General features: G+C 49.7%; 1 long non-coding RNA gene across 2 annotated transcripts; it reads left to right on the plus strand.

Annotated features, from left to right (window-relative positions):
* The first annotated feature begins 5071 nt into the window (after nt 1–5071).
* On the plus strand, nt 5072–20606 carry LOC111770219 (uncharacterized). 2 transcript variants are annotated; one of them, XR_002803334.2, is made up of 4 exons: nt 5072–5362; nt 10857–11898; nt 17427–17666; nt 18793–20606. It is a non-coding gene; the product is annotated as an uncharacterized lncRNA (long non-coding RNA). The 2 variants fall into 2 exon arrangements; XR_011431229.1 differs by having other exon boundaries at nt 17431–17666.
* Nucleotides 20607–23704: the final 3098 nt, after the last annotated feature.

A 23704-nucleotide genomic window follows, 5' to 3' on the forward strand; every position in this document is an offset into this window, starting at 1 on the left:
CCGGGTCCAAACTGAGCCACTCTCGCAGCTCACCCCGGTTCCTCCTAATTGGTCCGGCACGACTGGGAACGTGTGCAAGGGCACGCGGGTCTCATCAAGGACTTCCCACAACCAAGCAGCCTGCGCAAGAGGAACATTCAGACTGGGACCCCGGGGGAGGCTGAAGAGGCCTGAGGAGGCCCCCCCCGAGGAGCTGCAGGCGGGGGGCTGGGGCGCCTCTGCCGGGCAGGTGGGGTTGGGCGGGACCCCACAGCCTGTGCCCTTGGAAGTCAGGTGCAGACAGCAGGTGTAAAAACAACCAGGTTTCACAATGTAGTGAGCAAGCTCTTTACATAGCAGTGGTTCTCCAGCCGAGGTGTGCAAATGACCCTCTGGGGTGGGGGTTAAAATGCAGATTCCCATCCCCCCACACCTCGCCCCCAGAGGTCTGAACTCAGTAACTCCCGAGTGGGGCCACCCTCAGTCAATTCCTACCTCCCCCACTGACTGCCGTTATTTGTAACTTTGTATGCCTGAGGTTTCCTAAGTCAGGGATGTCAACTGGACCCTGGGGATACTCAGGGCTTTTTTATTAGTTTTCTGGGGGCTGTGCTAGTTTCTGTGATGGAATGGCCCATAGAAGGCACTCAGAATACGTTGCTTTTGTAAATATAAGGCATCATATGCTTCTCAGATCCCACGGAATTCTTTATTTATCCACCCCTCTCCATCCCCACCCTGGTTCTTGGGTTGGTCCAGTACGTAGATTTTGGGGGAAATCTTGTTGAGTCGGTATCCTCGTAGGTTCCGTCTTTTAGCACCAGCCCAGCCCTCTGCTCCTCCCCCAGCTGTGGCTGAGTGACCAACACCTGACCTGGGCTTCGCACAGCCAGGAGTATATTTCGTGAGGGGGTAACAGGGACCCTCTACAATACAGTTATTTAACTGAGTCTGTGTTTGCAGTGAACTCTCCTCACTGCCGCTGACTCATGTGCGAAAAGTGTTTATAAAGTAGCAACAGGAAGCAGGCATCTCAGCAGGGCCTGAGGACCAGACTGGACGGCACTGGACCGTGGCGATACAGGTGAGGCGGGTGGATCAGGTGCGGGATGCAATGCCTCCTCTGGTCTCAGCCTCCACTGCCCCTCAGAGCTTCATGCCTCTCAGCACCCTTCGAGGAGGGCAGGTGCAGACCTGCCTCCACATGGCGCAGGCATCTTGAGAAGCTAGGTTGACCGTGGGCATTGAGGGAGCTGTGAAAGTGTGCTTCCGGTCCCCTGGGGGCAGGGCTCCCAAGGTCGCCAGAGTCCTGAACCTGGAGACAGCGCTGGAATGGAGCCGAGGCTCTGAGGCAGGACGATAGGATGGGAGCACGGGGCTGAGTGCAGGATCTGGCTTCTCCCTGTCCCATCTCATCCCTGCTCTGTCCCCCCACCCAAGGCAGAGAAACCAGCACCCCCCCAGGGGCACAATCCACTGACCCTTAGCCCTCTCAGATGCTGACCACAGCAGAAAGCGTCTCTCAAACGGCAGGTAGCTGTATGAGCCCCAGTTCCTGCGGGAGCCCCGAAGGCCTTGGGAAGCGGCAGACACATCCTGAGCCCCCTTTTAGCAGGACTACAGCTCGCCGCCTGGCACGGGGTCACTGTCCTCTTTCCAAGATGCAACAGCGCTCAGCAGCCCCCAGCACGGCCCCTCCTCCGTCCGCTGAGCAGCAACCCCGCACTATGCTCTGCTTCTCACAGGTCCCCATCCAAGCCCTGCTCCTGTCACCTGTCCCCTGACGGCCATCCCAGGCCCGTGCCCCTTCTCTGCCGGTGGGGTCAGCCCACTTCAGCTGGCAGCTCTGCAGGGACCACACAGGGCGTGAGGGGGACACTCCAAAGAGAAACGGGGTGCTGCTGCTGGAGGAAGGGAAGAGGGCTGAGACCATGCAACATGCATACACTCGCAAACATTCATACACACTCACACATGCACTCACACAACACACTCGCATTTACACACTCACATACGTATATGCACACTCATACACACATAAACACTCGTACACACATTCATGCACACATATGAACTCATTCACAACTCCTCTCACACACACAATACCACACTTGCATATACACACACTCTCACACACATATACACAGATAGTTGTTACACAAACACGTGTATACACATACATATTCACATACACTCAAACACATACACATACCTTCACAAATACACACACATACACACACAATACACATACTCACACACACTCATACACACCCTTGCACACACACACGCACACTCTGACACTTGTCCCAAGCCCAGGGACACCCAGAGGCAGGGCTCCATGGCAGCACTCGGGGCTGGAAGTGGAGGGCCCCGAAGTGGTACTCGCTGTCACGAGGTGCCACCTGTGCCTAGGAAAGGGGAGCAGAGATGGAGAGCAGAGATGGGTCCCGCCTGGTTTGTCTCAGGAGACAAGAGAGTTGCACAGGTGACTATGGAAATCCCAGCTGTGGTTGCAACAGGAGTCGGGGGTTGCAGCCCAATTCTGAGGTCCCCTCCGCTGAATGTGAGGAAGCGGCCGGGGGCGGGAGTAGGGTGGGGCAGCCCTGTTTTCTGCAGGTGGACTGTCTGAGATCTGCTTCCCCTGAAGCGAACCTGGGTCGGGTATGAATATGAGGTTAATTGAGGACAGGCCCCAGGAGGCGCAGGGGGGTAAGAGGGGGAGCAGGGAGGGGAAGGAGGCAGAGCCAGCTTGTTACTGTCAAGGTTCTCTGAGCCAGGTGTTAAGCCTAGCTATGATTAAAAATTAAATTATATCAACAGGCAATTAAATAAATTGTATCAAAACAAAGACACTTGCTCACACCCCTGGCTCCCTACCTATTTCAGCGCATTTCCCATCAGCCGTGCTCCGAGGCTGCCAACTGCTGGCATGGCACTGACACCGTGTGGCGGGGGGCCCCACTCCAAAGTTGGTGACCTGGCGCTGCCAGCACAAATCCAGCCAGGGTGGGCGCGTCTGCACTGTGGAAACCAGCAAACGCTAAAGATTGGGGCTTTTGTGCTTTTCTGGAAAGCCGGTTGTTAAGGCTTTGTCAGCACCTGTCTGCCTGGAAGATGCATCATTGAGCGGGTTACCTGGGGTGCAGTCTCGCTGAGGAACCCCCTAGAACACTTGCCCCTGTGTCATTCCAATCCAGGGCATTTGTCCACCATCTCCTGTTGCTTACAGGCTGAAGTGGTCCCTGGAGTGGGGTGAGGACTAGCTTCTGGGCACTTCCAGCCTTCTCCGAGTGTGGGTCCTGCCGGCCCCAGCGCCCAGAGAAACACAGGCCTGAGTCCGGGGCTGCGGTCAGGCACTGTGGCCTCTGCTACAGAGCGCTCTCCAGCGTGGCCTCCATCGCTCAAGGCTGCCTTTTATCCTGTCCGCGTTTGTCCCACTGCCTACTATTGTAAACATGTCCGGTTTGCCTACTCATAGGATCCCCGACAAGCACTTAGATCTAATTCACTTTGTAAGCCCCCGGCCCACTGGCCTTGTCCCCTCCCTGCTGACTCCAGCACAGCCCTTTCCACCAAGGAAAGTGTGTGACCTGTGGTCCCAGGAGAGCCCGACATCACGTGCAGGCGGCACGGGAAGAAGGAAACTCGGAATTCACAGAGTGGTGCGCCAATCACAGTAGCCCTGACCCCGGATCAGCCAGCTCTTCTTATTGACTGTCCGTCCTTTTGTGTTTAAAAGGTTTGTACCTCAGCGCCCGGGGATGCTGTCCTTTGGGATACACACCCATGGTCGGAAGACAGCAGACAGCATGAGGAAAGAGACTGTGGCCGATCAGGGGGAGGCGACTCTGGGCAGCTGCTGGCCCTTTGCGCTCATTGTGCCTCTTCTCACATCATCTGGGGCCCCAACGACCCAGCCATCCGCCGAGACTGAGAATCAGTCTCTGTGTGTCAAGGTCAAGTGTGTTCTCTTTCTTATGCTTTTCCCCCATCCAAAAGCACAAGTTTAAGATAATTTCCTGACTCATCCATGACTTTTCTTGCAAGCTCCCAGGGTATTGTGTGAGCGAGCTTATTCATCGACTAATTTTCTCTTTTGTAAAGAAATGCAGCAGCTGGGGAAGAGCTGGAAGGATGCAGTGGCTGGCTCAGGAGAACCACACTGGGGCTTCTTTCAATGTAACCGTAGGCAGCACTTAAGGAAAAGGAGGCCTTTGGATAGATTTGCCTGGAAAAAACAAAGTGATTCCAGTTACTTGTGCTGCAGACTTGGTCCCAGCTCTCCTGGCAGGCGGATGAGTCAGACGGGCACGTTAATCAGATGGGGAACGCCCCAAATCCACCTCCGAACTCAGCAACACAAGCTGCCGGGACACTATCATTACGTGCTACAGACCCAAACAGGCCTGAACCCCATCACCCGTCCCAGGCAGGCAGGACCACTGGGGAGTGAGGCTGTCGGAACGTGACCTCCGTGAGTTCACACGCACCGGCCCAGACATGCACCATTCTGCAACAGCACAGCCACAACGGACCTGCCTCTGTGGCTCTCGCTCCACCCAGCGCGACGGACGGACGTGCCTTCAGTCACCAATGCTGGTCCGGCCTCTTTGGGGCACAGCCCAGTGCCTCCGCGGCCCTTTGGCTGATGGGAAAGCAGAGGCTGGGGCTTCAAGCCACAGCTGTTGATTGCACTAGAATGGTGAGAACCTGGCCTGGTGCACCCCCGTCCAGGCTCAGCAGTGGTTTAAAATATTTGGGGAGTAAAGCTTCCTTCTTAGTTTCAAGTGAGGGGCAGTGCTAGCTTTCTATAAGGACTGGCCTAGACACACTGCTCACAGTGGACTGACTCCACTTCAGGCCTGACTCCGGGTTGCAGGTGTCCGTTTCTGTGCCACGTCTCCTTTTTATACAACTATGATATGGTGAGATCTGCAACAATCTTAAGTGATTGATGTAAAAGGCAAACAATTGCTGGCACAGGTGTCGGCTCGTTCAGACCGTCACCCTCGTACGCGGCGCCCCTGCCGTCAGACAGGCCGGGCACTGGTGGTTCCCGCCCCAGGGACACTGGGTTCCTTTCTCTCCCACCAAGACCCAAACCTTCCACTCTAAGCATCTGGTTCTCTGTGTACCTTCCATTCTGTCCTTGTTTCTCTTTCACTTTTCTAAGCGTTTGACCCTTTTAAACCATTCTATATTTTGTTGAAACAGGAACAGGCTTAATTGCAGGATGTTGGTTTCTTGGAAAATCTGAAGGAGATTTCAGAGCCGATTCCAGACATTTGACCTTCCTAGTTGGTGAATTCGGGGAGCTGGTGGCCCTCTCCCGGGAAAGGCTTGTGTGCAAGAGACCCAGATAAAGGAAGAACCTCTTCTTGGGGTGAGCATTCCCTTCCCTAGGCCACCCCACCCTCAGGGAAGAGGCCCCAGTTACGATTGATTCAGGAACCCCTGCCCCCAAGGGTGACAATGCAGGATCCTCCAGGAGGGGAGCGAGAGGTGAGGGGCTGGAGGCATGAAGGCAGAGCGCTGGCCTGGGGATGGGGACACCCCTGATTCTGGGGGACACATGAGCCAGGGGTTCCTGAGGGTGGTGGAGGTCCATGCTGGAGCCCTTGGAAACCCTCGGGGGCTGGCAGGAGCAGAAGGCCTGGCTCTCAGTGCACCCGCGGGGGCTGGATTGGGCTGCCCCGGCTGCACACCCACCCAAGACCTCAGTGTCCTCACCAGGCCTGGAAGCTCTGGGACCATTTCAACCTTCCTCTGGATGGGCATCTTAACAGCCACCCTGATGAGCCAAATATCAGAAGCCACCATCACGTTTTCTGGGCATAACAGGAAGGCTGAAGATATACATGAGAGCCCCTGAACCCTGAGAGTGTATTTCTCACCAGTTGGCTTAGTGGGACTCTAAATTCATTTTTCATTGACTTAGAAAAAGAATGTGACTCTTCTTGCACTTGAGTGCAATGGAACATAGCAACGAGCATCAGATTCAACTACATAAAACAGAAGTCATATGTCAGCAGCTTAACGAAGATAGGAATTATTTTTATCTTGCACAAACAAGTCCAAAGAAGGCAGTCCCAGGCTCCTTCTAAAGGTCCGTGTCACCAACCTTGATGAGTGATTTCCAACTGCAAGGCTACCTCGTGGTCCAAGATGACTGCTGGAGTACAGCCATTATGTCTGCATTCCAGGCAGGAAGACAGATAAAGGGTAAAGGGCAAGAGGGAGCGTTCCAGTTGCCCTTCCTTCTTTTAAGGTGCTCTCCTGGAAACCCCATCCAGCATCTGGTTGCATAAATCTCAGCGGCCGGCTTTCAGGCACAGCCACACCTGTTTGCCAGGGAGGCTAAACATTCGGATTTTGTAGCTGGGCTCATTGCTATTCCAACAAAATAAGGATTCTGCGGCTAAGGGAAAAAAAGAAGGGCAAGTTCTAATCTCTGCACATACAGGAAAATTAATGATTAATACGTGTACCTACCCTCAAATTTTGCATATAATTTTTCAGATCCCCAAAGTCTATCTGTCTTAGGTTAAAAACTCCTGACTTAGCGATTGATGGTGCTTTACTACCTTACTTGCATTTTTGTTTCAAAACTCCTCAAATTAAGGTGGTACTGTAAAAAAGCGTCATGGCATTTGCTTAGCTGTTGACTGGTGGGACCGACAAACGACTTGTCTGAAGTGTCCCCAGGACTCTTTGTTCTCAGTTAAATGAAGCTGTCCTTTAATCAGCACACAGCCAGCATGGAAAACAAGATCAAGACACATTTTGTACCAACAATACATAAAAGAAGATTCTTTTGATCTCTGACCCTCTTCGAAGGGGTGTATTGGTCTTCTACTTAAACCGTGATAAAAAGTAATGTTTTGATTCACAAATAGAACTGAGAGAGAAAGAGAGGAGAGGTTTCGCTGGAGCACTTGCATGAGACGTCAAGGAGAAAGCAAGAGAGAAGACAAGGATGCAAGAGGGTGTTTCTGCCCAAGCAAACTTTTGGAAGAGAAGTTAATCCAGCTGTGAAGGAGGCACCACGGAGGGTAACAGGGCCTCATTTGTGATGTCCTCGAGGGGAAGAGGGGACGGCCTCCTGGTGTCTGGGCCCCAGAAGGTGGTGTGATCCCCCAGGAAGGCTGGCTGCTCTCCCAGGGGAGAGGGCCGAGGTGGGGCAGGAGAAAGGAAAATTGTCCACGTCTTCCCACGCACAGAAAGGGAAAGTCCGGCCAGTTGGTATCTGACCAAACGACTTTCGTCAGCTTAGGCCCTTTGCAGTAATTTTTAGGCATCTCGTCCACTTTTTAAAATTCCCTAATAGATTCAGGGTGGTGCCATCCCTGCCCACTGGGCAATCGTCTCTCCTACTCACACAGAGTGGCCATAGCCTCTTTGTCACTGGGGCCACAGGAGGGTGAGGCACTCCCTACCCTCCCCCATCACCCCGGGATCTTCAGGAGGCTGAAGGCCTTTGTGGGAGGGCGACCCAGGTGGGCGCCTACAAGGAGAGCAAAGCTTCGTCGTGGAGAAAGACCCTCGGGTCTCACACCGTGAGCTGATCCCCCTGAATCCACCTTTCCTCTCGCCTTGACCCGAGATGTGTGTTTTGGGATCCGTGCTCCTTGTCCCGCTGGTTCGTTCTAAGTCTGTTTACCGGGGTGATGACATATTCCTGTGAGAATGCAGAAGAATGGCGAGATCAAGACTGATCAGAACATCCCAAAAAGTGCTGACGGGGCAGGAGGGACCAGCCTCATTTGCACTCACCTTAAAAAGAGCAGGTTTGGAGTCCGCACGTGGACACAAGGCTAATGGGACCACCTGGTGCAAGCCCACCCCAACCTTCGCTGGGCCCGGTGCAGAAGCACAAACGGAGGCCCACCCATACTAACAAATATGGCTCCATAATGACTCGGAAGGCCAGACCAGAATCTAGAAGTCTCTTTCTCCTTGGAGGCGTGGACGTGGAAAGACGCAGGCCCGGCCCTGGAGCGGGGTCATGGCACCTCCTCTCCCCCTGGCTGACTCTGTCCGGCACCACGAGGGCCTCCCGTGCACGTCTGTAGCTATAGAGCCTGTGCATCCACACTCTGTCCACCCCTCCAGCACTCCTTGGCCACCCCCAAGCCTGGTGTGGAGACCCTGGTGGCAAGCTTGCCCTCAGGAGGATGGTACAGGGTGAGAGTCAGGTGCAGGCTAAGGGCTGTCTGGGCAGGCAGAATAGTCTAGAAGGTGAGGCAGTCTCTTGACAGCTCTGTTCCCTTGGCTCTGTGGACTTGCCCCGTGGGGACCCAGAGAGAGGGTCCCTCTTGCCCAGGTCTGGGTGACACTGTCCTGCCAGACAGGAGAATCACAGGGAGGTTTGTGGGCAGTCGCCTGATCTGTGGTGTAGGCAAAAAGTGAGTTCAATATGCTCACACGTATCGCCAAGGGCTGGAGGCACCCAGGAAAACCTCCATAAAGTCTCCATGCGACTGAGCTAGATCTCAGAGGATGGAGAGGGCTGAGCGGGAAGTCGAGGCTCCCAGGCGAGAGCGTGTCTGAGCAGTCTGGCTACGACAGGCACCGTTGGAAAGAGAGCTGGAGTTTTGGAATGCAAGATGGTGGGGGAAGGCTGGAAAAGGGGGTGGGCAGCCTGGATTGCTGGCCTAGGGGAGCAGTATATGCTGAACTACGTCCGAGAAAGATATATTGAAGTCCTAACCCCCAGTACCTCAGAATGTGACCTTATTTGGTGATGGGGTCTTTGTAGATGCAGTCGAGTTAAAATGAGGTCGTTAGGGTGGGCCCTCGTCCAGTATGGCTGGTGGTCTTATAAAAAGGGGAAATTTGGACACAGAGACAGGCGCAGAGATGAAAGTCCATGTGATGTTGAAGGCAGAGAACAGGTTGATGTATCTCCAAGCCAAAGATCGCCATCAACCACGGGAAGCTGGGAGAGCAGCCTGGAACTGCTCCTCCCTCATGGCCTCAGGAGGAACCAGCCCTGCCGACACCTTGATCTTGGACTCCAGCCTCCAGATCAGGAGATAATAAACGTTTGTTGGTGAAGCCACCCAGTGTGTGGGGCTTTGCTTCAGCAGCCCCAGCAAACCCCTTCTGGGAATTTGCCCGTGTTCTGCGGAGGATGGACAGCCATGGCATATTGTAGAGCCAGGAGGTAACACGAGCACAGCTGTGCTCTGGGGAGATCAATGTGGCAGGTGTGAAATGTGACAGGTGATGGACAGAGCAGGGGTGGTGTTGGCAGTGGCGTCTGGCTGCCCACATAGCTATCAGCTGCCGTGGGGTCCCTCGGTCCTGGCGGGTTGTTGCACGTGCATGTCCACGGTGGCCGGCGTGGCTCCTGTCTGCTTGTCGCTCTCCATCCTGGCTGTGAGGAGCCTAGAACAGGCAGAGCGGGCACTGAAGATTCATATGCAGCACGAGAAAGTGCTGAGCGGATCAGCACACCAGCGGCATGGCAGCCACCATCCCATCACCCCACACAGCACCCTCTCTGTGCACTTGGTGGTAAGGAGAGCCCCACACCTGCCCGTCATGCTGGCACCGAGGGGGGTCCCATGCCTCCAATGGGAGTGTCCATCCATATTCAGAGATATTCTATTGCAGGGTGAGTGAAATGAGAACAGGGCCAGGCAGCGGAGGACTCAATGGCGATGATATTTTATCTGAACTTACACAGTCACAGGCTACCCAAGGGGGTTAATTTTACTTGTCTCCGTCCAATAACCCAGTCACTTGTGTTGACTCCCAGCTCCCGATGGAAAGTCAGTTTTATTCCCTGTCCCCACGTGGCCTGGGTCCTCCCGAGACTTCAAGAGAGGAGGGTATGTAAAGGCAGAGGGCAGTGTAAGGAGAGAGTTCACAGCCCTCTCCAAAAGACAGGGGAGCAACAGCAACGTCAGCATCTGCGGCCTCCTCCCCTCGGAGCCCCCTGGCAGCTGGGACTCTAGTATGCACCTGACACAGCGGAGGCTCGTCCCGTGGCAACACGCGCCTCAAATCTCGGTGCTTGGTACAGCCAAGGTTTAGCTCCAGCCCACGGGACGTGGACCACTCAGAGCGGCCAAGCTCTCTGCTCATCTCCGCTGCTCAGAGGCCAGGCCGAGGGGACAGCCACCGACTTCAGAGACGCCAGATGCCACGTGGAGCTCAAAAATCTCTGCGAGGCCTCAGGTTGAAAAGCGAACCTTCAGCGTAGAGGCGACATGAGTTTCTCTGCTCCTAACTCATGGCCCACCCAAACCCGACGGAGCCAGGAAGGCCAAGCGAGGCTGGGACTCTTCAGGATGGAGAGCACGATTCAGTGATTACCATTGGCCACTCTTACATCCCCATAACTCTGCAACTTGGCGTTATCCTCCCATTTCATAGATGAGGCTCAGAGAAGCTGTGTGACTTGTCTGAGGTCACACAGTGAAGATTCGAACTCAGGCCAATGGATTCCAAAGACTATGTCTTTTCACTCTTATTTGCTTCCTTGCTGTTCTCTCTCTCTGACTCTCTCTCTCTCACACACACGCAGCCACACACACACACACACACATATTTTGTACACATACCTCCTCACATCTAACGCTTTTTTTTTTCCAACTTTTAAAAAAAGACTTCTTGGACAAAAACAGGATTCCTGAGCTTTTGATAATCCTCATTCTGCTGGAGGTTGTTCTGTACTCAGATGTGCATCTTTATAAGTTGAAACTGAATTTAAAATACTCAAAGTTCGGCTCAAAGTGCCGTCAACATAAGAATAATTAAAAGACTAAATTTTGCCGTGTCTACGATTGCCATGATTTTGTGTAACATCGAAAAATTGGGGTGAAAGTAGGACAAAGCTTAACTGTTGTATTTGTTTGTTTTGCGCACAGTGAGAATTCGCGGTTCATGCTTTGCTTCTGGAACGTCCTCGGTGGCGTTGTCTTTATTCCCCCAGCAGCGTCGGATTCCCGTGACGTGTCAGCGGGACGACCTCAGGAGACAGGAGCAGGTTCTAATTTCAAGTGTTTCAGCAAATTGTTACAGGTGATAAAATGCCAGCCCGGGTAGGACATATTAGGAGTACTTATGCTTTAACGTGAACAGCTATTATAGCTCTATCGTGGAGGCACCAAAGGCAGGGAGGGAGGGGGACTCAGAAAATAAATATTCTGAATAATCCCGACATCAGAGACAGCTGACAGGAAAAATGCCTTTGATGACTTGAGACGCTTGGGGAAAGTATCACCAGTTGTCTGCCCTTGCCAGAACTGCAAACGACCTTGAAAAGACCAATTTTGATGGAGTACCGTGAGGGGAAAGAAAGTTGTGCAGGGTTGATGAGATAAACTCTTTTAAGAAGTGCTGCTATGAAATGACAAAGAGAAACGCAGAGTGTGGAGGGAAGGTGGCATTGGGGGGGAGCTCTTGAATGAGTAATTAAACCTCTTGTTTTACCGTCTCAAGTGAGATGTGGACCCCTCCCCTGCATTTAGGCCCTTTTACCGTCTCCATTTTTGACTTTGTCTTGAGTATCAGATGATGCCGTAATGTTTGTTCCGCTCATCAAATGTGATTTAAAGACATCATGAGCAGAAGTCGAGTCTAGCTGGCATGTCCATATTTCTGCTCTTTCCTCATTTCTTCCTCCTTTCTGATGTTCCAAGATTCCCTCTTTTAGCTTCTCCTTTCTGTTTGAAGAACCACATTAGCGATCTTTAGGGGTACATCTCCTGGAGACAAATTCTTTCAGTTCTCCTTCGTAGGAAAAGGTTTGTATTTTTCCCTTCGTTCCTGAAAGATAGTTTCGCTGGATTTAGCCTTCACAGTTGACGGCTGTCTTCCCTCAGCCCTTGAAAAGTGTTAGCCTGCTTCCTCCCGGCCTCCACGGCTTCTGAGAAGTCCACGGTCGTGTGAACAGGCGTTACCAGAAAGGTAATGTGTCATTTATCTATGTCTGCTTTAAAAACCTTTTTCTTTGTGTTTAGATTTCCAAAGCTTAATTGTGATGTCTTGGCACGGGTTTCTTTGGGTTTATCCTAGATGGAATTTGTTCAACTTCTTGAATCGATACGTTTGTGTCTTTTGCCAAGTTTGGGGAGTTTTCAGCTGTTACTGCTTCGCATCCCCTTTCACGTCCATGCCCTCCTCTCCTCCTGGGACGCCAAGAACACGAATGTTGGATCTCGTTATGTAGTTCTACGTAACTGCATCCTGTCACTGAGACTCTGTTCTTTCTGTTGTACAAATGGGGTAAATTATATGGATCTGTCTTCAAGTCAGTTGCCTGGCACACTGGCAAACTGCTGAGGCAAGGAGGAAATAGGGTTGATTCACAGGATTAGTGTCCATCTGAGGTTTGTGGTCATGATTTAAAATGAACTCGTCCGTCCCGTTGAGTGATAGTTTTACAGGCCAGCCCTGCTTGGATGCAGACAGAAAGAAGAAGGACACTTAAGTTGAAGCAAGCCAGGGTCTTGGCAGACAGCCATAACGGAGGACAGGCGGTCAAAGGGGTTCATCGGAATGAAAGCCCCCGGAGAGCCGGTGAAGAGGTCATTGAGTAAAAGGTCTCAGTGCGGTTTAAATTGTTCTGCAACTGAAAGAAAGATGTTGTTTATGCTCATGTTTTGGGATGCTCAAGTTGAAATTTTATATACCGGTGAGCATATTGTCCAGGATATGATGGAGGAGCGACCGGCTGATGTGGGGAAGAGCAGAAAGCGGATGAAGATGAAGAAGTGACAGAAGGGTGAAATGTGGGCCATCCAGAAGATGACTCAAACTGGAGCACTTCTGAGCATGAAAGAGATGTCAATACTAATCACTCCAGCACAATAGGCCTAAACTGGGACTATCCCAGAGAAACCATGATATATGGCCACACTCGTCCCCATGAGGTTGGTGACACCCCTGTGAATGGTGGCCAGAAGAGGGTAGGACACAAAGCTGTGGCCAGACCTGGCGTCTTCAGTGACTGAGGAGGACCAAGGTGGAAGGTCATGGCAATAAGCAAAGGTCGAAGACGGCAGAGACTGGTGGGGCGTATCCTCCAGTGTCGGGAAGTTTTGATTAGGAAAGAGAGAGAGAAAAAGTTTGAAAGGAAACATAAGAGGAAGAGGAATCAGTCCCACTTCCTGGTCCTGAGGCAGGCAGCATGTGAGGAAAAAAACCTGGGTCTTCTTGAGACGTCTGCAGGGAGGCTGGTGTGCCTGGAGGACAGGCAGATGTCCAAAGGTGAGAGGACAGACGAAGGGGAATGTGAGGGTATAGGCCCCGCAAAGGGTGTGGTAGAAGAGGAGACACATGCCATAGGGTCAGATTAGTACGTACAAAGGCACTGGGGCTGAAGGAGCCTTAGACATAGGATCCTTGGATTTCTATTGGTGATGAATGCAAACAGGGATGAGGCATGATGGGCAAAAGACGGGATTAAGCCATTGAAAGCTGAGCTCAATCATGAGGCTCCTTGTTACAACTCATCACAGGGAGGAGGGCCTGGGTGAGGGCAGCGCGTGGGTGGGGAGGCATAGCTCCCACTGCAGGAGCCAGGGTGATGCCAAGGCTTCCAGTGATGTGTTCCAAAATAACCCCCGCCTTGTTAGTGTCGTCCCTTGACCAAGTGCTTCCCCTTATATTCTTTTTTTTTTTTTTTGAGGAAGATTAGCCCTGAGCTAACTACTGCCAATCCCCCTCTTTTTGCTGAGGAAGACTGGCCCAGAGCTAACATCCATGCCCATCCTCTACTTTATATGTGGGACACCTGCCACAGCATGGCTTGCAAAGCGGTGCCGTGTCTGCACCCGGGATCCGAACTGGTGAACCCCGGGCCCCATCATGGGAACTTAACCACTGTGCCACGGGGTGGGCCCCTGTAGGATCCTTATTCTTGATGTTCAGCCTACGTGCGTGGTGGCCTCTGGGGCAATGATCATGAATGAACCTCATTTACGACCCCATGTTGGTCTCAAAACAAGTCATTTTCTCCCTGCTGGTCCTCTCTGCATCACTCCACAGACAGCTTCCAGGACTTCAATAGTCTATTTTCACTCGCAACGCATCTGACACCAAATGTGTGCATCTTTTCACACCAACAGCCATTTTCCAACCCTCCAGTCACCAACTGGGTGTCCTACAATTCAATCCAATTCTGATGCTGACCACCTGGGGTTACTTTAGACCCCATGGGTTTAAGGGCTCAGTCGCACAAGACTGTACTCACTTCAGATGCCAGTCACTAGTTTTGGGCGCCCAGGGTACCCACACTTCTGCCAATTTGTCTATAACACCAGGGGTTCCCACAACGGTCCCTCTTTCAAGTTTGGTAATTTGCTAGAACAGCTCACAGAGCGTAAGAAAATTGTTTACTTACCTGACTATCAGTTTATTGTAGGGGGTATAACTCAGGAACAGCTGAGTGAAGAGATGAGTAGGACAAGATAACAGGGGTGGGGCACGGGGCTTCCAGGCCTCTAGGGGTGCGCCACCCTCCCAGCACCTCCATGTGTTCACCAACCCGGGAGCTCCCCCAAACCCTTTGTTTAGGGTTTTTTACAGAGGTCTCATTACCTAGCCATGATTGATTAAGTCGTTGGCCATTGGTGATTGACTCAGTCTCCACCCTCTCTCCCCTCCCTGGAGGGAGGTCAGGGGTGGGGCTGGATGCTCCAACCCTCTAACCAAGGCTTGGTCTTTCTGGCAACCAGCCCCTATTTTAAAGCTTGGGGGGCCCGAACCCCCAGGCATCTCATTAGCAAACAAGAGACACTCTCAGCACTGCAGAGATTCCAAGGGTCTTAGGAGCTGTGCCAGGAACCGGGACAACAGCCCAACATATATTTCGTAGCATGCCGCAACTTCCTAAACCCTGATGCTCTTCTGACAACTGTGTTAAACACAAAATTCAGAGAAACTGGAAAATGTGAATATTTAAGTTCAAAAAAAATTATTTTAGCTAACTTTCCTTTTTCTTCATGTTTATTTTACTGAAAAGACCCTCCTTCACTGTTTTCCCTTCCAGTCAGCTCCAGGAAGCAGGCACTGAGGCCCTTTTAACCCACCAGCAAGGACCTCTCCAGAGCTTTCCAAATGCAAGAGTTACAAAATCAGTTGCCAACTTTTAAAAGCCAGACAAATCTCACATTTAAAATATCGAAGTATTTGTTTCCTCTTGGCGAGCTGTTGAATTTGGCAGCTGCAGGCTCCCCATCTCACGCAGGGCACAGACTCTCCGAGTCACCAGGACCTTCTAGGGCCTCACACCTCCTCTCCCTTGTCAGCCTGCCTAACTTCTGTGGAACGATCACTTCCATAGACAGCCGAGTCACAGCCTGCAGATAATGCTCATCCTTCCAAGTGGTCCATGAGTCCCACCCTGTGCTCCCGTTCAGTCTGCACTACCTGAATGAGGCTGCCATTCCCACAAGCGACTATATCTGAGTGTCCACTCCAACGTCCACTTGGTGCCCCCATACCAAGGAGGCCCCAGGCACCAGGGACTCAGAGATGACACAACAGCCCCACCCTCACTGTGTGGTGGAGAAGACGCTCACCTGCCTGTGGTCCCTGATTCTCAGTTTTAAGGGCCACGTGGAGTCCCACAGCCTGTGTGTCTAATTTCCAACGTTCCCCTTTCTCGTGTGGTATAGCTACACTTTGCTTTACTCTGAATGTTATCTACTTCTATGGCTCCACCTTGATTGTATTTTATTTACACCACTTCTTTGTATAAGAAAGTAGAACATCAATAAATAAAATGCAAACAGACACTTCCAACACAGCTCCATCGCTGCTGTGATGCTGTGATGAACGTATGCCCAGAGGGATTTAGAAGCACTGGGGCCTGGACCGGACTCAGGCTGGGGATAAGTGCATGATCTCCCAGACGGTTTGATTTAAATGAAAAATCTGTATAAAGGGCCAGATCCTGATGAAAACCTGCTGTGTGTCAGTAGCTGCCAGCATTTCTGGGTGGGTAATAAATAAGGTCAAGGTGGGCAGATGGCAGAATTGGAGACTGCGCGTGGGCAGATGTGTGACCACGATGGGCCTGAATCCCACTGCTAGAGAATGTAGATGCCACCCAGGGTTGAGGGGAGCCCTGAAAAGACGCAGAGGAGAAGAGGGAAGTCATCAGATTGGTTCTTGGAAAGATCCGTGGTGTGAAAGGTGAAAGGAAGAAAGTCATTCGGAAGGAGAGAGCAACTAATCAAAATTACAAAACTCGCTTCAAAATTCATGGCATACTTCCATGCCAGGTAATCACAGGCTAGGTAATTAGGACAAGTGCCCACCTCACCCTGAGGAACAGACTCTGGGATCCTCGGGCGTGCACACCAAGGGAGCTGCACTGAGTGTGTCTGCAGTGGTGTCGCTGCCATCAGCTCCCAACTAGCATCCGCCAAGTGTCCCCAAGTGAACAACGGGAAAAGCATGCTCTATGCAGGTCATGGAACACTACACAGCACCGAACTGGGTGAGCACCATGGATGAATCTCAACTCACATCAGGAAATGCAAAAGCAACATAAGACAAAAATCAAGGAATAGAAGAACACGCTGCTCACTAACAGGCAAGTCCCAGCTCCATTGTTTGGAGCTGCAGGTATGGGTGGTAAAACTAAGGAGAAGACAAGGAAGTGGTCCCTACAACGAGCCCAGTGGTTGTCCCTAGAAGGAGGAAGGGGACGTCACCCAAAGGAGACAACTCAGGGGCTTCTGGAAGGCTAGAATGTTCCTTTCCTTCACCTGAACACTGGTTACCTGGTTGATTTTGATGTTCTATATATTGGAGTTTTATGACATTTCACAATTATTATAAGTGATTTTTAAGTAGGGTGGGAAGACGTGGTGGGGACCTGGACTAAGGTAGTGGTAGTGACAGCTTTACGAGGGAGGGTCAGATAACGGATGGGAGTGAAAGCCAGGAGCCAGTAGCACCGGGCTGACCCTTAGGTGTGGTGTGGGACAGGGGGTGGGATGCAGCGCCACTCACAACACGGATTCCAGGAGGAAGCGGTCTGTGGGCTTGTGAGAGTGGAGAGACCAAGTTAAGTTTTCAACTCGTTTAAATTGAGATGCCTGGGGCCACTAAGAAATTGGATACTGGGCCAGGGCTCAAAATACAGCTCTGGTTTCAGATTTGAGAATCATCAGCGTCAGCAATTAGATTAGGATGTCAAGTAACGCAAATGCTTAAAATTGTGTGTGGGGGTAGATTTAGTAAAAAATGAAACATAAAGAAGGGCTTCGGAGAACTCCCGGGGTCTAAATTAGTCTTAGTGGAATGGTGGGGACAGAAGCTGTAGATCGGAGAGCTAGAAAGAAAGGATAAAACGGAAAGAGGAAAGCAAGGAGAGTGGGCTGCTTTTGAAGAAGGGTTATTGAGGGAGAGAGGGGGCTCCCGGGGTCTACGGAGCGTCTCGCGTTCTCAGGGGGTTTCCTTCTGGTTTGTTTGTCGCCAAGGTAGACGCTGATCCTGTTAGCAGAGAAGGTACTGATGCAGCACAGTCCTGAGGGGGCCAGAAAAGATGGGGACGCACAGCCACTGCTGGGACCATCTTGACGAGGAAGAGAAGGGCCCTCCCACTGCCAAAGGAGAGCCCTCCAACGGTGGACGCCAGAGCAGGAAATGGAGTCTCTCACAGCTCTGATTGATTCTAGACTGTGATAAAAGCACGGAACTTAGAAGTGCCGGGAGGTAAAGTAAGTGACTTAAATGATCTTTACCTACTTTACCCCCATCTCAGGTCTGTGAGCTTCCAGCCTTACAATTTATGCAGAATTTACACTTTGTAAGGAAACTGAGTATTTGGGAGAAGAAAGAACGCAGCGTCAACTGACTTCTTAATTAGTGTTTCTGTCATTCAAACAGTTTAAGCTTTGCAAACCCGCCAGGGTCTGGTCCAAGAGCACATATCCATTGTGAAAGGCAGGAGGTTTCACTTTAAGAAACGAAACACAGAAGAAGGAACAACGGCATCGCACCTTCTTTTCTTTTTCTTTTATAAAATTGACTTTATTCTCACTTTCTAAAATTTATTCCAAATTTTCCCTTGAGGTCTATCCTTGGGTTTCTAGTTGGCACGTACAGAAAAGGGAATAAAGAACCTCGTGAGACAATGGAAAAGAACACAGCTGCTCATCACCGTCTCATAAGCATGGCTGTCTCCGAATCCACTAGACTAGGAGCGTGATAGACAGACAGCTTGTCTACCTGTCACTTTGGACTGGGGCAAAAACAAAAGCCCTGTGTGAACGCTGCTACGAGGGTTAGAATTCCTCTGAGACGACAGAGTAAGCGTGACTGGGACATATTTCCTATAAGCTACCATTTAATGTGTTATCAAAATCACTTTGTCAACTTTTGAGTAGCCTCAGATGAAGTGTGTTAGAACAGAACACACAAACCTGACTATTAAGAGTCTCTACGGGATTAGGGGCTGACATCTCATTCACTCATCTGCCATGATACAGAAAAACAAAAGCAAAAAGATCTCTAGTCCCAAATACAATTTAAAAACTAAAATAGATCACATTTTTGAAAAGTGTATCCATGGGGCCAGCCTGGTGGCCTAGTGGTTAAGTTCATGTGCTCTGCTTCAGTGTCCCGGGGTTCACAGGTTCAGACCCGGGCGTGGACATACGCACTGCTCAAGCCATGCTATGGCAGCGTCCCATATACAAAAAGAGGAAGACTGGCACAGATGTTAGCTCAGGGACAATCTTCCTCATCAGAAAAAAAAAAAGCATATCCACTGAGTGATAGAATTAAAAGTAATTTTAACTTTCTTCTTAATGCTCTTCTTTATTATCTGACTTTATTTCACAGCAATCATGCATTGCGTGTATACTGCAAATGAAAAATGAAACAGCTACAGTGGATGGGCTCATAACAGCCTTCCCCTCAACCAGTCATTTGGATAACTGCAGACTCCCCACTGTGCCTGCATTCTTGTGTTCCAACCGCTGGGAAGTTGACATGCACCCAAACTGTGTGGCTCCCACATGCACGAATTAGAGCCAAATGGTTCGCTTAACGTGGAGGATGTCGGTTCAGAGGTGTAGTGGGTGCCAGGAAGGGCCTCAGTCACAGCTAGAAACTCCTGCCAACTGATGACAGCAGACAAGCTGGCAGCCAAGTCACACCGAAAGCCCTGATGGTCCCAGGACGACATTCTCCAGGACTTGCCGCCTCCTTGCATGCCTCTGGTGGTGTCTCGAGAACACTTCTCCAAACGGAGGGCACGTCTGAACACACACAGCTTGCATCTGTGGAGGACTCTTCTAAGACGGGACCCAGTCTGGCCGTGTCTCCACCACGCCCTCCATTGAGGCTTACCAAGGGTCAGCTGTGTTTTTGCCAAACTTGTTTATGCCACTTCTGCTTGTTCTTTTTGTGACTTCAGATAAGCCAATCTTAATGATTACGCACGATTGAGTACGTACTGTGTGCCGGGCACAGCAAGACTCATTGAATGTTCATAACATTACTATCATCTAAGTACTCTTATCACTTTGGGTTTTTATCGTACGTAACACAGACAGATTAAGTGACATGCCCAAATTCACAGGGGTGCCAGATTTAAAACCCAAGCAGCCTGGTTCTCAGTTGTCCCTCTTAAACACTAGGGAGAAAAGAGTCAGAATACTTGGCCTGTGATGCCTTTTTCTGTCAATTCCTGGGGGTGAAGGAATGTCCCTGGAGGAAAGAAAACAAGGCATGCTACTGGACTTTCGGGCAAACAGACTAGAGTGTTTGCTTGGAGAAGAATCCCCGTGGATGGAACATGGTGAACAAGATGCCCACGGATTACAGCTGCTCGTGTAAACAGTTTACTGTTATGGGGAGACGTCACCGCAGGGATCGGACGCTGTAGAGCCTCAGATGGAGTTGGTTTATCACTTACACGACCCCTGCCATGTGCTCAGATCTGTTTTGCTTTTCAGCAGCTTCCTGCTATTTGTCTTAGTCTTCTTCCCTTGCAGCTTGACAGTTCAGGAAATGCTTCACCTCGCTGTTCTCCTCCCACCCACACTGCTCCCTCCGCAAATCCCCGCTGCCCCGGGAGGCCTGACCTCCAACGCTTCAGTCTCTGGTCTGCGAGGTGTCTCAGCTCCCTGCTGGCCTCTCAGCCTCTCTCTCCACGCCAGAAACTGGAAGATGCTCCAAAACAAGGAGCAGTGGGTGGAAAATTGCCTCACTTCACTGCATTTCTCTTCTCTCCAGGATTTGGACTCATACAATATGGTTCCTCGGGGTGCCTTTATGACTCCCCAGTGCATTTCAAAAGACTTACATTTTATCTTGCTTTTTCAGTTGCTCTTAGCAAGAACAGTGGTCTGCTGCAAACTGTCCCATCGTATCCAGAAGCAGAACTCCTATATTTCAATTTTGAAAAGGAAAAAAGAAAAGAAATGCCTTATAACTACTGTGATATTTCTGCACACATGATCGGTTCCACTCCTGCAAACATATTTAATTTTCACTTTGAGATTTTTGTTGGTAGAGAGTTGTTGCTTGTGTTTTGAAAAACTGATGTTATCTCATTGTGCATAAAAATAGATAATTACTATAAAGGACCTTAAATCGGTAGGCTAAAAGGGAATTTGGAAAATTTAATAAAATTTTCTATTTTCAAGATATCTTTATCTTATTATGATATTTATTAAGATATTAAGATAGTTATCTTATTATGGCCCCCAAGAAAGGTATGCAGAGTAAGTTCTCTGGACTTCTAGATCTGGACGTCTGTTTCTCTCCCCATGTGTGGAAAGTTCCCAACCGTTATTTCCTTGAATAAGTTTTCTGCCCTTTCCCTCTCTCTTCTCCTTCTGGGACTCCTATAATGCACATATTGATCTCCTTGATGTTGACCACAAGTCCCTCAAGCTTTCTTCACTCTTTTTCGTTCATTTTTCTTTTTGGTCCTCTGGCTGGTTGAGCTCTGCTGCCCTGTCTTTGAGTCCACTGATCCTTTTTTTGGCTTTACCTAATACATGTTGAACCCCTCCATTGAGGGTTTCTTAGTTCAGTTATTGTATTCTTCAGCTCTGTGATTTCTATTGGGTACTTTCTCATATTTTCTCTCTTTGTTGAAAGTCTTGCTTTATTCATGCATTCTTCTCCTCACCTCAGTGAGCATCTTTATGATCATTATTTTGAACAATTGATCAGGTAAATCACTTCTCTCTATTCTGGAGCTTTATCCTGTTCTTTTATTTGGGACATATTGCTCTGGTTTTTTTTGTTGTTTTTTTTTGTTTTTTTTTCATTTTCCTTAACTCTCTGTGTTGGTTTCTGTGCATTAGAAAAAACAGCCAGCTCTTTCAGGCTTGACGGAGTCCTCTTGTGTAGAGATGAACCTCATCATTCAGCCTGATCCAAGCTCTTGGTTGTCTCTCAAACCCTTGTGATTTTCCAGCCACCTTCTTTTTTCTCAGTGGCTCCCAGCAGTTGAGATTGTACCAAGATCTGTTTCAATGTGGGTTTTTTCTCTTTTGTCCAGTGTGTAGGAGCCGCTAAACTAGTTTCTGGATTTCTCTCAGGAGGAATTGTTCTATGTGTAGCTGTAGATTTCCTGTGTCCGTAGGTGGAGGTAAGTTCCAGAGTGTCCTACATCACCATCTTGGACCAGAAACCCTGACTGTATCTTCTTTTTTCTGAGGAAGATTAACCCTGAGCTGGCTACTGCCAGTCCTCTTCTTTTTGCTGAGGAAGACTGGCCCTGAGCTAACATCTGTGCCCATCTTCCTCTACTTTATATGTGAGATGCCTACCACAGCATGGCGTGCCAAATGGTGCCATGTCCGCACCCGGGATTTGAACCGGCGAACCCCAGGCCACCGAGAAGCAGAATGTGCAAACTTAACCGGCTGTGCCACTGGGCCGGCCCCACCCTGGCTGTATCTTACAAACCTCTGTCTGTGGTTATATTTGTTTTGCATTTCTACTATCATTTATTTGTGATTTTCCCCTTTTTTAAACTCCATCATCTTGCGAGAGTTTAGTCCATTGAAGCTTTCAACTAAAATCTTCAACATTTTCTTGCTTCCACTTTTCCTAGGTTTGCTCAGTTGTTCTTCTTCTGATTTTCTGAGTTGAATCTTTCCACTGTGCTTTTTTGGCTATACATTTCCTGTAAATACAACTTTACCTACATCCTGCGTGCTCTGATATGGTAGTATTTTCAGCATCATTCAGTTCTAAATGTTATGCTCTCTTTGGTTATTGCACGGCATTTCTAATTTTTTTGCAATATATTATATATCTGAGAATGTGGACTTTATATGGCGCATCTTATCTGTGGAAACTTCCATGTTTAAACTTCTTCCCTGTGTTAAAGGAAGGCACATTGTCTAAGAATTCAGCCTGTCCCCCTCACTTAATCCTAGCCTTGGGCAGTGTGTTATTTTCTCACACAGATGCCCAGATAGAACCTTGGTGGTGGTATCCCTGGTCCACTGAGCAGAGGTTCCCAGATCTCATCACTGAGGTTGCAGCCATCTACAGCCCCTTGAGTAGGGGGATGTATCTCCCCTTGCTAGACAAAAGGGCCCTGTCCCTCCTTGGAACCTGTGTGCAGCTGGTTCCGTGCCCAACCCTGTGCCCTGGGCTTCGCAGCATCAGCCCTACTTCTCCACTCCAGCTTCAGTTCCCTCGATTCTCTGGCACTGGTGTCTGCGTATATTTTTAATGCCTGGCGTTTTATCCACACCTTGATGAGTTTACAACAGGAGGAAGAGGGCCCATGTGAGCTCCACAGGCCCTTTAGTCCTGGAAACCAAAGCCCTAAAGGTCAACTTCCTTGGCCGGTCTGCTTAAGACAGCACCACGATTGGCAGTGTCTTCCTACACGGGGAAGAGAGTTTCCATCTGATTGGTATTTTTGAAAGATGAAGAGAAAAGAAAAAGATCATAATGTGTGCCTGTGAGAGAGAGAGAGACACACACACAGTTAGACTAACTAACTCCCAGGGTGTTTGGGGAAAAGTGTAAGGCTGGCAGCACAGAGTAATGAGGCTTAATTCTATCTCCCTCTCTCTTTTTAAAACAGTTTTATTGATATGTAATTGACATACCATAAAGTTCACCCATTTGAAGTATACAGTTCAATGGTTTTTAGTATATTTACAAAGCTGCACAATCATTGCCACACTCTAATTTTAGAACATTTTCATCATCGCCAAAAGAAACCTTGTACCCATTAGGACTCGCTCCCTCTAATTCCTCACCTGTGCCCCTCCCCGCCCCCGGCAACCACTAATCCACTTTCTGTCTCTTTAAATTTGCCTCTTCTGGATATCCATGTAAATGGAATCATACAATAAGTGGCTTTGTGGCTAGCTCTTCCACTTTTTGACTATTATGAATAGTGTGTCTATTCATATTTGTTCACAGGTTTTTGTATTATTCATTCACAGACTTTTCCTTGGACGTATATTTTTATTTCTCTTGCAAATACACTTAAAAGCAGAATTGCTGTGTCATATGGTAACCGTATGTTTAACATTTTGAGGAACTGCCAGACTGTTTTCCGAAGTGGCTTTTTATTTAAGCACTATTTGAGGTGGTACCCTCAGATGCTGCTGCTAGGAATGTAAAAGGATGCGGCTGCTTAGGAAGAACACTCTGGTAGTTCCTAAGATGTTTAATCACAGGGATACCACGTGACTCAGCAATCCCACTCCTAGGTCTACACACGAAAGAAATGAAAACATATGTCCACACAAAAAATTTGTAC

This window comes from Equus caballus, chromosome 23 (genome assembly GCF_041296265.1).
Source record: "Equus caballus isolate H_3958 breed thoroughbred chromosome 23, TB-T2T, whole genome shotgun sequence".
Taxonomy (NCBI): Eukaryota; Metazoa; Chordata; class Mammalia; order Perissodactyla; family Equidae; genus Equus; species Equus caballus.